This window comes from Giraffa tippelskirchi, chromosome 14 (assembly GCF_054371585.1).
Source record: "Giraffa tippelskirchi isolate mGirTip1 chromosome 14, T2T-mGirTip1v1.2.pri, whole genome shotgun sequence".
Classification (NCBI taxonomy): Eukaryota; Metazoa; Chordata; class Mammalia; order Artiodactyla; family Giraffidae; genus Giraffa; species Giraffa tippelskirchi.
The window spans coordinates 17,191,919-17,207,296 of NC_137288.1; the positions used below are offsets into that span (position 1 = coordinate 17,191,919).

At 45.9% G+C, this 15,378-nt stretch overlaps 1 long non-coding RNA gene across 2 annotated transcripts in view; it reads right to left on the reverse strand.

Annotated features, from left to right (window-relative positions):
* Window positions 1-2,835: 2,835 nt before the first annotated feature.
* Window positions 2,836-15,378, reverse strand: part of LOC145534248 (uncharacterized) — a 39,406-nt gene continuing 26,863 nt past the window's right edge. For both annotated transcript variants that reach the window (XR_014074378.1, XR_014074381.1), the window contains 4 exons: window positions 13,543-13,678; window positions 12,882-12,951; window positions 9,530-9,652; window positions 2,836-3,271 (listed from right to left, as the gene is read on the reverse strand). This is a non-coding gene — a long non-coding RNA (uncharacterized LOC145534248). The remainder of the gene's footprint in view (window positions 3,272-9,529; window positions 9,653-12,881; window positions 12,952-13,542; window positions 13,679-15,378) is intronic.

The window sequence follows — 15,378 nt, forward strand, 5'->3', positions numbered from 1 at the left end:
ACAGAATCCCACAGGCTTCTGCTTTTGTTTCAGCTTTTTATTTTGTATTGAGATAAGTGGATTAACAATGTTGTGAGTTTTAGGTAAACAGAGAAGGGACTCAGCCATACATACGTATACATCTATCCTTTCTCCTCCAAACCCCCCTCCCAGCCAGGCTGCCACATAACACTGAGCAGAGTTGCCTGTTCTGTACAGCAGGTCCTTGTTGGTCATCATTTAAATACAGCAGTGTGGACGTGTCCATCCCAAACTCCCCAAACACCCCTCCTTCCCACTGCCACAACCAACAGTGTGTTTCTAAGCCTGTGAGTCTCTTTCTGTTTTGTAAGAAAGTTCATCTGTATCATTTCATTTTAGGTTCCAAATATAAGAGATATCAACGATATTTCTCCTTCTCTATCTCCTGCGGATTTCTGTTACAGGAAGTCTGTGATCTCCACACAAGTGATTGGGAAATTCAGTATACTAATTTGCCAAAAAAGTTTCTCTTTGTACATGCAGAGAGATATTGATATTTATACAGACCTATACACATTTATATGCATATATATTGATGTGCATGGCTTTCTGTACAAATGGTGATGATGGTGGTTTAGTTGCTCAGTTGTGTCCAACTCTTGAGATCCCATGGTCTGTAGCCCTCCAAGATTCTCTGTCCATGGGAATTCTCCAGGCAGGAATACTGGAATGGGCTTCCATCTCCTTCTCCAGGGGATCTTCCTGGCCCAGGGATCAAACCTGCATCTCTTGCGTTGCAGGCAGATTCTTCATCACTGAGACACCAGGGAAGACCTCTGTGCAAATGGATATAGATACATATAGATAACTAGAACCATAATAGATGGCATCATCATTAAATTAGGGGAGTGTTTGAAGAGTTCTTTTAGATAAAGTAATTTAAATCAGTATAGGAACTTCTGAGTTGTGTTGCATAATTAATTGCTTGACTCATCTTTTCTTACTGTCCCAATGGCGTTCTCATGAACATGCCGACAGAATGTAAAGCTGTAATTCGGCTGGAAATCGAGTGTCAGCTCACGGTCGTCCAGACGCAGGGAACAATCCCGCCAAAGCCAAGGTGACGCCTGGGGGCGGCCCGCAAGACTCAGGGTCCGGGTGACCACCCTCCCCCAGACCCGCCGCCTCCACGGCTGAGGCCCGGCTCCCGCCCCGCCCTGACAGAGACTCCACGGACACGGTGACCCGAGCAGCAGACCCCCCACCTCCGAGTCCGAGCGCCGGGCGCTGGGAGCGGGACCGAGAACCGCGCGCTGGGCCTCCGCGCTTTTCTCCGACCGGGGCTCCGACGGGGCGGGCGCGAGGCCTGCGGCCCGCGGGCGGCGCTGCCCGCTCCTCCCCCTGGGGCAGCCCGGGGAAGGACAGGAGCGGGCAGGGCCGGGCAGGAGTTTGACCAAGCCACTGGGGCAGAGACAGACAGGCCACAAGTGAAACTGCGTTCGGAGAAACAGGTCCGTTTAACTGAGTCAAGTTCACTTCAACCAGTGTTGCTGGAAGAGTTGCCCCGTGCCCGGTCCTATGCAGGACGCAGTAAAGAGATCACGGGGAAGGAAGTCCCCGCCCCTGTGGACCCCGTGTTCTCACACAACTCAACTTGGCTCTGATGCCCGCTCTGCCTGTATCTCTGGATCTTTCTCTCCCTCTCCACTCTCTCTTTCCGAGTCTCTGTGTCTCTCTCCTCTCTCTCTCTGTCTCTCTCCTCTCTCTCTCTCTCTCTGTCTCTCCCCCTCTCTTTCTGTCTCTCTCTGTCTCTCCCCTCTCTCTCCTCCTCTCCATCTGGATCTCACTCTCTCTTCCCCTCTCCTTCTCTCTCTGTCTCTCCCCTCTCTCTCCTCCTCTCCATCTGGATCTCACTGTGTCTCTGTCCCCCCATCTGGTCCTGCCACAGGATGGCATCGTGGTCCGCAGCCTTCTTCCACTGCATCAAAGACCCTGCAGCAAGTGTCCAAAGTCCTCCAGGGCTGATGACCTGAGGGAGCCTCCCAGGAAGGCAGGGTTGGTCTGACCTCACCTCCAAGGGAAGCGTCGCTTTCTGCGAGATGCCAGCCCGGGCTGCCCAGGCTGCCCAGGCTGGAGACCACCGGGATCAAGGAGCATCTCAGAAGGACCGCAGCAGAGTCAGGGCTTCGGGGCTGGGACAGACAAGAGGCCCCTTAGAGAGTGAGGGCGACCCCCTGAAACAACCCCAGGTAGCTCTGGTCCCCGGCTTGATGGCACAGGCCCCAGAGTGCCCGCGTTTCACCTGATCTTCTACCCATCGAACTCCTCTGAGCTAACCTAAATGCAGCAGGAAGCATAATAATAAATACATCTGACATAGAAGGGTTCTAGTATAACGTGAATATTTGAGACTCAAAATGAGGTAAACATCAGACAGTGTAAGTAAACATGGTAACTCTGAGTACAACACAAATATAAATATGCTGATCAAAAGGAATAATACAGAACAAACATAATAATCTAACTGCTACAACTTGAGTCCCACATCCTAATATAGGAAAACCAGGTCAAGTTTTTATCTGACACGGATGGTCTGGGGACGGCGTCGCTTTGAAGCTGATTAGAACGGTGCGCCTGGAGTTCGTGTCCCGGCCTTGGGGACACCCGCCGTGGCGGGGGGGGCGGGGCAGGCCGGGTGGGAAGGCCACGCAGGGCTGTGTCACAGGAGGGTGACTGTCCGCGTGGCTGGGGGAAGGGTCCTGAGTGTGTGACTTTATTGCTCCTTGCTCCAGTGTTTACACGACTGAGTGACAATCATACAAATGGAGAACTTGGTACAATATAGCCTCATGGTGAAAGCAAAGTTCTTGCTTAAAATAAAACCCATGAATTCAAGTTTTATTTGACATTGTTGAGGGGCATACAATTCATAGATGTGTCCCAAAGAGTTACAGTTGTCAGAATTCACACTCACATACACAGGAACTGGTTCAGAGCCGACAGTGACTTTAATAAAAAGCACTGCTGCTCAGCCCTGGCGCTTTCTGCCTGCAGCTCATCATCAAACAGGCTGCAGAAATGTTTGAGCTTCGGAAGACTTGACTCTGTAAGTCAACGCAGGGCCCTGCGGTGATCTTGAACATTCGGGAAGTGGGTCCTACGAATGCTGCTGTAGTTAGGAACCTTTAGTCGAGCATTCAAGAGAGGAGATGCCAAAGGGTTTCTCCATGGAAACTGGATCACACACGACGCAGGACATCTGTGCAATAACCCTCTGGAGACTCAGCAGATTAAACGGTGACAGCTCCAGCTGGACGAGATTTAATCCAACATTCTGTAATTACGCTTCAGGATAGGCCAATCTAGAAAGCATCTTTTGCTAGAATTCTCATTTTTAATTGGAAAAATTAAATTTTACATATGGCTATTCTATAGTAGGTGGAATAAAGTTGAAAAGATCTGTGATTTTGAAATATCTAGATTTAATAAAACACTAAAAATTATAATTAGAGACAAGTTATTGAATGCATTTTGCTTCATACAAATCAGTGCCAAAAAAAGATACTTTTCATGGGGACAAAATATCTGCCAACACAATATTCAAGCTAAAATATTTACAATATTTTCAATATGTATTTTCAATACGAAAAAACACAAAATTAAAAAAAGTTCTACTGTAGCATATTTGGCTTTAAATAAACTTGGTATTTCTGCACCCTATCACAGTTCTTCTCCTTATGGTCAATTAAAAGTGTTGAAAATGTCAAAACATATAACCATAATACATAACTTTAAAAAGGAAACAGATAGTTTATGCAGAGATAAATTATAAGATGAAATTATAAAAAGCATATATTTTTAGAAAGTATGAGTGATACAGGATCATCAAGGATACAGCCAATAATTTTTAAAATTAAGTGACTATGTAATAAGAATAATAATTCTGCTTAAGTGTTTTTTAATATTCCGATAATATAAACAAGCCTTTTATATTTTGCTTCAATGTACATGAATATATGGAGAAGGCAATGGCACCCCACTCCAGTACTCTTCTCTGGAAAATCCCATGGACGGAGGAGCCTGGTGGGCTGCAGTCCATGGGGTCGCTGAGTCGGACACAACTGAGCGACTTCAATTTCACTTTCCACTTTCATGCCTTGGAGAGGGAAATGGCAACCCACTCCAGTGTTCTTGCCTGGAGAATCCCAGGGACGGCGGAGCCTCGTGGGCTGCCATCCATGGGGTCGCACAGAGTCGGACACGACTGAAGCGATTTAGCAGTAGCAGGACATGAATATATAATATTTTCTTTCTTAAACAAATACTTCAAATTACATAATTTTAATACTTTTAGCACCTTTTCAGTCCCAGCTTGTCTACCTCTGCTTAGATGACAAATTACACAGTTGCCTTGGTTACGGGGCATTAGCCCAGCAACAAATGAAGTGGTGTCTTTGATGTTTATATTTCTACCCTCAGGTTGAAGCCACGACTGGGCTGAGGCCCAATTTGGGTGTTCTTGGTCCTTTTCTATAATTCTCTTAGAACCTCAATTCAATTGAAAGGATAGAAATGTGAAAATGAAATTAAAACAGAAATGAGGAGGATTTTCCTTCTGGGAAGATGGAATAGACATACTTTTCCTCTCTTCATCTCATTAAGCATAACTAATAACCTCGACCATAATACATAAAGCAAGCATGAGCAGGCTCAGAAGGGAGGCTTCCCCGAGAGCCTCTGGACCCAAGGAATGACACACGGTGAGCTCCCTGTGTTTCTTAGGCTCAAAGAAAGAGAGACAGGCGACCAAGGGCCACCAGGAGACCCCAGCAGAAGCCCAGGACAGGAGCAGCCCCAGACAGAGTCCTTTCAGCCAGGAACCTCTGCTCCAGCCACACCACACCAAGTCCCTGTCCGCCAATCATCCCAGGCAAGTGGGCACCCGCCTGTGCCCTGCTCTCCCGGTTGCAGGACAGCGGCCCCCTCCACCGCCCAGCTAGTGTCAGGGTCGTCAGCTGGAACAGGTTTAAATAGCAACACCCAGATTCTTACCCCATGATGCTCAAAATAGCTGGTTTTCAGTCAGTACCCATGCATTGTACCAAAAAGCAGGAAGATCTCAAAGTGCATGAAAGGAGACAGAAGGGAGCTGCTTCAGTCGTCTGACCAAGACTTGACAGCCGCCGTCACAGGCGTGTCATCGTGAGCAAGCCACACAGGCGACATGGATGCAGAGAACAGGGGCCCCGGCAAAGAAATGAAAATCTCCAAGAAAGAAACAGAGGATAAAAGGAACACAGTAGAAACGTCAGAGCCAACAATCTGAGCGACAGAGCAAGTTAGGACACTAATAATCATGGACTAAGGAGTCAGTTACCACTATTCGGTGCTTCTAAGTCCCAAAAAAAGAAAGCAACAAAACGCATATGCCCACTCATCTCTAGATTCTTTTTAAAAATTTCTAGAAATATATTTATTATATTTTTATTGAAGTATAGTTGATTTACAATGATGTGTCATTTCAGATGTGCAGCAAAGTGATTCAATTATACATACGTATGTATCTTTTTTTCAGATTCTTTTCACTTACAGATTATTACAAAATATTGAGTGTAGTGCCCTGTGCTATACACTAGGTTCTTGTGGATTACGTTTTAAATATAGTTGGGTGTATATGTTAATCCCAAACTCCTAATTTACTCTTCCCCCTTCACCTTTCTCGTTTGGTAACTGTGTTTTAAAATCCACCCCCCGCCCCCCGCCACACTGGGGAGAATTATCTCAGGCTCTCCTCCTTGTATGCGGTGTGTTATTGGTGGCCTTGGAGCAGGCCTGCCAGTTCTATTTGATGCTACATCTCATTTGTACACATGCCAAGATGCATAAACATGTAATCAGAAGCCTTTCAAACTGTTTTCACACTTCCCCAACGGTAATATTTCACCCAATAATTTCATTTCCACATCTTTGATTCTTGCAATGACACATTTAACACTGTGAATATCCAATGCCAGGCTGAAAAAGATGTTTGCCTCCTGTGATGTGTTACTGAATATCGAAGGGCTTCCAAACCCCTTTCTGCCTTTCCAAAAGGAATCCAAGTGTATTTACCCAGCACTGATTTAAACACAAAGTCCTCCTGTTTAAATATTATTGATGTCTCAGTTTCTAGATGATAAATAATTACATGTGCCAACCTCTGATTTTTAAAGCATCTTTCACAGGCACTGTCTCATTTCAGGGTCACAAACCCTGGGGAGGAGACGTGATAGGTAGGTGGGTGTCATCACAGACACTGTCTGGGGGAAGAGATTAGGAATAAACATTTGCATCTGCCACTGGTCACCCACAGTGGTTTCCCTGGTGGCCCAGTGATAAAGAATCTGCCTGCAATGCAAGAGATACAGGTTCGATCCCTGGGTCAGGAAGATCCCTGGAGAAGGAAATGGCAACCCACTCCAGTATTCTTGCATAGAGAATCCCATGGTCAGAGGAGCACGATTGTCTACAGTCCATGGGGCCACAAAGAGTCTGACACAACTGAGCAAGCAAGCAAGCTTCCCCAGTTGCATATTGGCCTCCTCTGACCTTGGGGTCTCATCTTCTTCCAGGTTACCCACCTGTCTAAGCATCAGATCCCACCCAGAAAGTCACTATTTTGAGTTCTTGGGTACTCACTCTAGATTTCCACACTTCTTTCCAGTTCCTGGATCTGCTAGCAAGTGAGTCATTTTTCTGCCCCTTGTCTGATCCTCAGGCTGTTTACTTTCTTCCCTATAAATGCACCTGGATCTTCCTCACCTCTGCCCATGGCCACCTGCCAGGTCACCTGCCTGGGATGCTCTTCTGACTTCTGGCTCCTTGAACTCTGCCTCCCAAAATGTAGTTCAAATCCTACCTCCTTCTAGAGTCCTTCCATCAGAATTGCTAAAGCAATTAATGTCAAAGTAATTCATCTGGTAGTGAGTCTAAAAAAGAATCTTGTGATATACTGTTATTTTACTCATCATGGATTTATATCTTGATTCTTAGACTCAATTATCTTTTTATCAGGAGGAAGATCTTTAAATAGTCTTTGTATTTTTATTTATTTTTATTAATTTATTTATTTTAGTTGGGGGCTAATTACTTTACAATATTGTAGTGGTTTTTGCCATACACTGACATGAATCAGCCATGGGTTTACATGTGTTCCCCATCCTGAACCCCCCTCCCACCTCCCTCCCCATCCCATCCTCTGGGTCATCCCATTGCCCCAGCCCTGAGAATTTGTCTTATGCATTGAACCTGGAATGGCGTTCTGTTTCACATATGATAATATACATGTTTCAATGCTATTCTCTCAGATCGTCCCACCCTCACCTTCTCCCTCAGAGCTCATAAGACTGTTCTATGCTTCTGTGTCTCTTTTGCTGTCTCGCATATAGGGTTATTGTTACCATCTTTCAAATTCCATATATGTGCATTAGTATATTGTATTGGTGTTTTTCTTTCTGGCTTACTTCACTCTGTATAATGGGCTCTAGTTTCATCCATCTCAATAGAACCGATTCAAATGTATTCTTTTTAATGGCTGAGTAATATTCCATTGTGTATATGTACCACAGCTTCCTTATCCATTCGTCTGATGATGGACATCTAGGTTGCTTCCATGTCCTGGCTATTATAAACAGTGCTGTGATGAATGTTGGGGTACACGTGTCTCTTTCAATTCTGGTTTCCTCAGTGTGTATGCCATTCACCATTGTAATGAAAAGAATAAAATACTTAGGAATATATCTACCTAAAGAAACAAAAGACTTATATATAGAAAACTATAAAACACTGATGAAAGAAATCAAAGAGGACACAAATAGATGGAGAAATATAGTGTGTTCATGGATTAGAAGAATTAATGTAGTGAAAATGAGTATACTACCCAAAGCAACCTGTAGATTCAATGCAATCCCTATCAAGCTACCAACAGTATTTTTCACAGAACTAGAACAAATAACTTCAGTTTGTATGGAAATATAAAAAACCTTGAATAGCCAAACAATCTTGAGAAGAAGAATGGAACTGGAGGAATCAACCTGCCTGACTTCAGGCTCTCCTACAAAGCCACAGTCATCAAGACAGTATGGTACTGACACAAAGACAGAAATATAGATCAATGGAACAAAATAGAAAGCCCAGAGATAAATCCACACACCTATGGACACCTTATCTTCAACAAAGGAGGCAAGAATATACAATGGAGAAAAGACAATCTCTTTAACAAATGGTGCTGGGAAAACTGGTCAACCACTTGTAAAAGAATGAAACTAGAACACTTTCTAACACCATACACAAAAATAAACTGAAAATGGATTAAAGATCTAAACGTAAGACCAGAAACTATAAAACTCCTAGAGGAAAACATAGGCAAAACACTCTCTGACATAAATCACAGCAGGATCCTCTATGACCCACCTCCCAGAATATTGGAAATAAAAGCAAAAATAAACAAATGAGACCTAATTAAACTTAAAAGCTTTTGCACAACAAAGGAAACTATAAGCAAGCTGAAAAGACAGCCTTCAGAATGGGAGAAAATAATAGCAAATGAAGCAACGGACAAAGAATTAATCTCAAAAATATACAAGCAACACCTGCAGCTCAATTCTGGAAACATAAACGACCCAATCAAAAAATGGGCCAAAGAACTAAACAGACATTTCTCCAAAGAAGACATACAGATGGCCAACACACACATGAGAAGATGCTCTTTGTGTTTTTATAATGATTGTGTGTGTGCTTAGTCACTCAGTCGTGTCTGATTCTCGGCTGCCCCAAGGACCGTAGCCTGCCAGGTTCCTCTGTCCACGGTATTTCCCAGGCGAGAATACTGGAATATATAACAAATCACAGAAAAGGTGTTCCATAGGTCTTCGTTGGTTTCATTTGACCTGGAAATAAAATTTTCTCACTAGAAATACCATTTCCTAATAGAATGTTATCATACTTTGATTTTAAAAATGTCTCTTCTAAGACTGTCTAATGACAGGTAACCAGACAATTATCTAGAAGAGGAAAAAATGCATTTCTTTTCAAAAACGTAGCAGTTTAAAAATGTCCGTAAAGGGAAATCTTTGTACCCAAAATGTCACAATTAGAAATGGAACCATAGAGAATCTTACATGTGGTTATTGTGGGGTGAAAGCTTTCAGCAGATGGTCAGAGTGAACAGAGAAGACAAAATGAAGGCATATGGGGGTCAAATGGTACCTTCATCTCACATGGAGGCTACTCGAGGGGATGGAGCCTAGCCTGAGAGCTAGCGGGAGTCTGGCGAGAGCCCTTGCACCATCAGGACCCGCCGGGAGTCCCAGGGATGCTGGAGGGGAGGGGGCCGCACCAGGAGGCCCGCCCACACCCGGCCTGGAAGTGGGGCGGCGGCTCCTGCTCCCCGTAGGCTCGGCCGGGAGGGGCGGTAGGCCCGCGCCTGCGTGCCCGGATTAGAGTCCACGCCACGTGGATGGGACTCGCTGGAGAGATTTAAGGAAAAGGGCAGCTTACTGGGTTTTATAGTACCTTTTAAAATAATCACCTTTGCTGTTGTGGAGAGAACGGGCTGGTCAGGAATGAGCAGAAAATGTAGAGATGAGTTAGGAGACAGTTGTGAGAGTCTGAACAGGAAATGATGGCAGCTGGGGCTGGATTTAACAGGCATCTGTGGAGAAAAGATTTGATGCAAGACGTGGATTCAAGATACGAGATGGATGGAAGAGATATATGGATTGGAGATGTGTTTTATTCCAGATCATTTCTAAGTTTGGGGCTTAAGTAATCAGGTGGATGGTATGCTAGCTAACTGAACTATGAATAATATAACCTAGGGCAAAATATCTCCCAGGAAGTGTCCTCACAGACCAAGGAGGCATCTTCCTTTTTTATAAAAACACACCTGTAAGTACAGGTAATGAAGCGCTTCCTCGGGGCATCACAAAGACAGAACGGAAACTTAAAACATCTGTAACGCCACAATCTGTACATTTTACCCTCTCACGGGGCTTCCCTGGTGGCTCGGTGGTAAAGAATCCACCTGCAATGCCGGAAACCTGGGTTCCATCCCTGGGTCGGGAAGATCCCCTGGAGGAGGAAACGGCTACTCACTCCAGTATCCTTGCCTGGAGAACCCCATGGACAGAGGACCCTGGCGGGCTGCAGTCCAGGACTCAGAGTGGGACACAAACGAGCGACACACACACACGCGCGCGTGCGCGCTCGCGGAAAGGTAACTAATGCTCAGAAATAGGGAGTGTCCTCAGAGTAAAGGAAAACCCCAAGCCCAGGAGGACGACCCTTAACCCCGTCGCGGTGGGGGCTCCCTCCTCCTCCAGACGCAGGTGTGGCCGCGTCCCTGGGGCGGGGTCTCTGGGGACGCGCTCCCGACCCGCACCTGCCGGCTCCTGCCCGCTAAGCTGAGCGGCGCCTCGGCAGGAGGGCTTCAGGCCCATCCCTGAAGGAGTCCAGTCACTGGGACTCCCAGACCAACCCCTAACCCCGAAGGAAGCAAGGAAGGAGAGAGGAAAGAGGAAACATTTTCTGTTTAAAAACCTGTGTGATTAGGAACAGCTCTGCCCCTGGTAAATGAATTCACACGATAAAGCCAAATCTTGTCAGTTGTACATCTGACTCTGTGCTATTTCATTACACCTATGCTTCTATCAGTTTGGGAGGACAGTTTCTTTTGACCATCTCAAATTGTTTCAACTACACAAAGGAGAAAAAGAGAAGTTTGCGGTGGGGTCCAGGAACCCCCAGTGTCTAGGGCAGCGGTGAGACTCCAAGTGAGACAGCAAGGGCCATAGCTTTGCGAGGAGTGTGAATTCCAGGGCAGCCCCTAGGGACGCTCACGTCTGCCCCCTCCGCCTGCCTCCTCCTGTCATCACGAAGCTTAAAGCCTGGTCTACAAAGAAGAATTTTCTCCACAGGAAATGAATACTGAGTTTCAGTAAAGCATTTGGATTTAGCTTCCAAACAATGAAAAAGATGAGGGGAAAAATGAAAAAGGAGGCAGGAGAGGAGTCTTCTTTGCAGACAGGACATCCGGCAGTTTTTCACCCGACACAGACTCAGCCTTCGGGACATGAAGGGTCAGTGACTATCTGCCTTTCTCCTTTCTCCACACTCTCCCCTCCTCAGGCTGGGTGCCCTCACTTTTTACTAATAGAAGGTCCACGGGGACGTAATGGGAGATACTCTGTGGGCTTGGAGGGTACACTGTTGCCATGGCAACTCCCGGGAGTCAGAACAAGTCTGAACAGGTCAGAGAGCGGAAGGCAACCTCGCTCTGCTCCGCTTCATCAGCCTTTCATCGGCTCCTGTGACTTCCCTCCAGGAGACCAGCTGGACGTCCTGCCAACCGCGCCTGGCCAGGCTCTAGAACCGACTCCTGCTTTGTGAACTGTCAGTGGCTGTTTATGGACCCCCTCACATTAAGAAGGCCCCTCAGAGAGCAGGTGAAGCTATGGTCTTTGAAGCCGGATGCCAGAGCCTGGGTCCTGACCCACGGCTGTGAGTTTGAACCTGGGTTAGTGATCTAATGCCCCCGTGTGCCATCTCACTTCATCCACAAAGGGGAGCTGACATCAGTCACCTGAAGACATCAGTGCCCCCTTCCTAAGGCTGTGAGCACTGAGGGTTGCTTATCAGACACTTAGAACGCTGCTCGAACCACAGTATGTCCCAGTCAGAATAAACTGAACGTGATCTAAGAATAGAAGCTATTGCCTTATGATCCTAGGGTTGTGTAGAAACAAAATGCATATGATTTCTGCCATGTCATCAGGACCAGCTACAGAACAAGTGACCTGGGTCCACTGCTCGCCGCTCGCCGGGCCAGGCACGGGAGTGAGCACTTTGCCTGTTTATGGTTTTAGTTCTCACCTGTTTCCTGTCGTTCTAGTTCATTTACAAGAGGAGATGTTCCCCCTGCCCCCCCAACACACTTCCTGACCTGGGGATCCCAGAACAAACATGATCCTAATTACAGGGACCACAGACACCCACCTCCATGTGGTTTAGCCACAGTGAGTTTACAGTTGTCGTCAACAAATACTGTGAGCTGACTATAAGAAATACAAGAGGTCGAAAGTCCAGCATAACCATGTTCTGAGCATATTTAACAGAGAAATTGATCTTGTTGCTGTGAAGGCTTTTGAGGCTTATCTCAAGGTTAATTCTTTTTTTTTTCCGCACTGTGTGGCCTGTGGGATCTTAGTTCCCCAGTCAAGGACTGAACCCACGCACCCCAAAATGGAAGCATGGACTGCTAACCACTGGGCTTCCAGGGAAGCCCTTAATTCACTTTTAATAAACTTTGACATTTCAGTGGTTCTAGAAGTTCTGAGGAAGAGAATGTGATGGAAGGACATGGGAAGCAGATGGACTTCATCACCTGTGAGAATCAATGGTTTTATTATAACCCTCTACCCACATCTACAGATCTCAACTTTTGGTGAGTTTAAGAAATAGAAGACCCAGATTCACATTCCCCCAGCCTGGGAAAGGTAAGAGATATTTTTAAAAAATCGTAGACTAGAAATGTCAATGTATAGCAAAACAAATACAATATTGTAAAGTTAAAAAATAGAAAATAAACTAATTAAAAAAAAAATCATAGACTAGAAATGGACTAGCTGGCTCCGGGGAGCAGCCCAGGTGAGAACTGCTGGTCTCATATTATGCTCACAGTTGGCTGGTCTTAGCTTTCATCCCACTCAGGCAAGTTTCCTCTGCTCCTGTCTTATGTCAGATTTTTTATTAGAAATGGATGCTGAATTATAACCTATGCTTTCAGCCACCTATAGATATAATTACAATCTTCCCCCTTTTAATTTGGCAGTCACTAAGCATTATTATGTTTTCTTATTAAAAAAAAAAAAAAGTACCCTTGCCTTCCAGTCAAATCTGCCATCCAGTGGGTCCAAAATCTCCGTGTTCTCCTCTCCTCTTGTCTGGGACATGCTGCCTCCATCATGAAATCAGACAAGTCAAGTGTGAATCCCAGCTCCAATGAGACAACAGGAGTGTTACTCATTGATGAGACGCAGTGCATGTATATGGAGTGTGGGCAGTGCCTGGCACACAGCTGGACCACAGTAAAGGATGGAGCTGTCAGCATCTCTGTTGGGGGTGTGCTTCTCCAGGAAACCCTGGTCCCCACATCAGGACCACCTCCCTCTCCCTGGTGCCTCCTCTCAGGCCCCCACCCCCAAACTCGGCACAGCAAGGGGCTGGGGCTGCCCTGGGGCTCAGCACAAACCCTGCTGGTGCAGACAGGCTCCTGTCCAGCCCTGGACAGCAGGCCAAGCAGGTGGATGAGAGCCACCATGCCCCGGGCTGAAGAGTGGCATGCCGGTCACCAGGCAGAGGAATTTGCTGGAAATGGAACCTAAGATTGAATACGCCCTGGAGTGGACAAGGCTGGGAAGAGACTGCAGTTCCTCAGACAAACTGAGAAAAGCAGCACTTCTGTGTGGACAGGGCTCTGTTTGTAACATACCCACAGGAAATGGGGCATGTCATTTCTGAAAATATCAAGTCTTAAGTTCTTACATTTTACTGCAGTTGTTAAGAAGCAGATTATTTTCTCCTGACAAGTTCAAAGGACTTTTACAGGCCATTCAGGAGAGAATTATTCAGCAGACTTGTTCACTTTGCTCTCTTCACTCAAAGTCATGCCTATTAGATTCTGGAAAAAAAAAAATAACAATATCATTTTGGTTCTAACACTTTCACTATCACCTGCTTGCTGTATTTGTCATTTGCCATGAACTTTCATCAGCACGGCAGGTTAAACCTACAGGCAGCAAATGCATTTTGAGAAGTGGAGTTAGATGTGCAAGGTTTTAGCTATTTATAATTCCTGTGACTTATAGTCTAATTGTAAGAGATTATATCTATATTTTTCCATATTAGCCATAATGAGACTTTCATAGAGCAAATAGATATTGCACTTATTGTTGGCAATCACATCACAGATATATAACCAATGGAGAACTGGCTCTCTGTAAGACCTTGATTTCCAATTTGTTCAAAACACCAGAAATTTTGTACAAATTTTTTCAGGTACTTTCTGCATTAAAGTTCACTAAAGAACGCAATGTATGCATATTCATAAAGGCCAGATGTTACCGGGTGAAACAGATCCCCGAGCAATTATGTTTTTGGCAGGCGTGAGTCGACTGTCCTCAGATGCTCAGGGCTTCCCAAGGACCTTGAATGTGTTGATCAGATCTCATGTCCCAACAATAAAGCAATCACTAATTCTTTGGGCATTTGAGAACTGAAAGCTCAGACACGACTCAGGGGGCCTTATTTTAAGACCATAGTCTTTTTTCTTTCCTGCATGCTAAGGTTGTTTCTCAGTGACAAGGGTGAGGGAAATTCTCCATCATGTGGGTACCTGGCTGAGGCTCCCTTTCTGACAGTTTCCATCTCCTCCATGTTCTGTGTTCCCCGAAATCCTGGCTCTAAATCAGGAGGGTCAGCTGGGAGACAAACTGGGGAGGAAGTGGGAGAAATCCTCTCTCTGCTTGACTTGACTTCCGAGTTCTGCCTCGAGAATCAGTCCTCTGAATTCACTACACATTAGTCAGTGGGACCATTTCTATTTTGATTCTTAAACCTGACTTCTTGCTTCACACCTCTGAGGAGCTTCGGGGCTCTGAGAACAGTCCATCCCAAATGACAATTTATTTCTCGCTTTTGTGCATGTAAAATGTCAGCTACTTCAGATACAATGCAATCATACTTGCCCCATGCATTTAGGTAAGCAAACTATGATCTTAACATGAAAATTTAGCTACTTTACTATACATAATTAGAATTTTTGAGTATGCTTATTTCCACGGAAAAAATAAACAGGTTCTCAAAAAATGGGTGACTATTTTAAGTGTTTCAGAAACAGAACCACTAAGACCAAGATGGGAAAGGAGCAACAGCCTCTTGGAAAGGGGAGGCGGCGGCTGCTTTTAGGTGGAAAGTTCTTAGAGACGCTCCCAGCACGGCCCTCAGGGGGAAGTGACAGACCGGGGTGAGCCTACACTGTGGCCCAGAGTTTCCCGGGCAGGGTGCCTTCCTGCAGGTTCTTGGTTCACTTTCATAACCTTCCAGAAAACGCCCCTCCCTGGTCAAACCTCCTCCTGGACCCGCTCTCTCATTCCTGGGGAAATTATCCAGAAGCCGGGTGTAGGCTTCTCCAGTGGAATTCGATCCAGTGACCTTCAGCAGCACCTGTTACGTGAAGACAGTGGAAGGTGCGGGAGAGACTCGGGGGTCCTGGAGCCGGCATCGCCCCGGGAGGAAGGCGCAGACCCCCCTCCCCGAGTAAACTGCTCGAGCCTCATGCACACAACCCCTGCCCCTCAGCCGGGGGGCCTCCTGCCGACT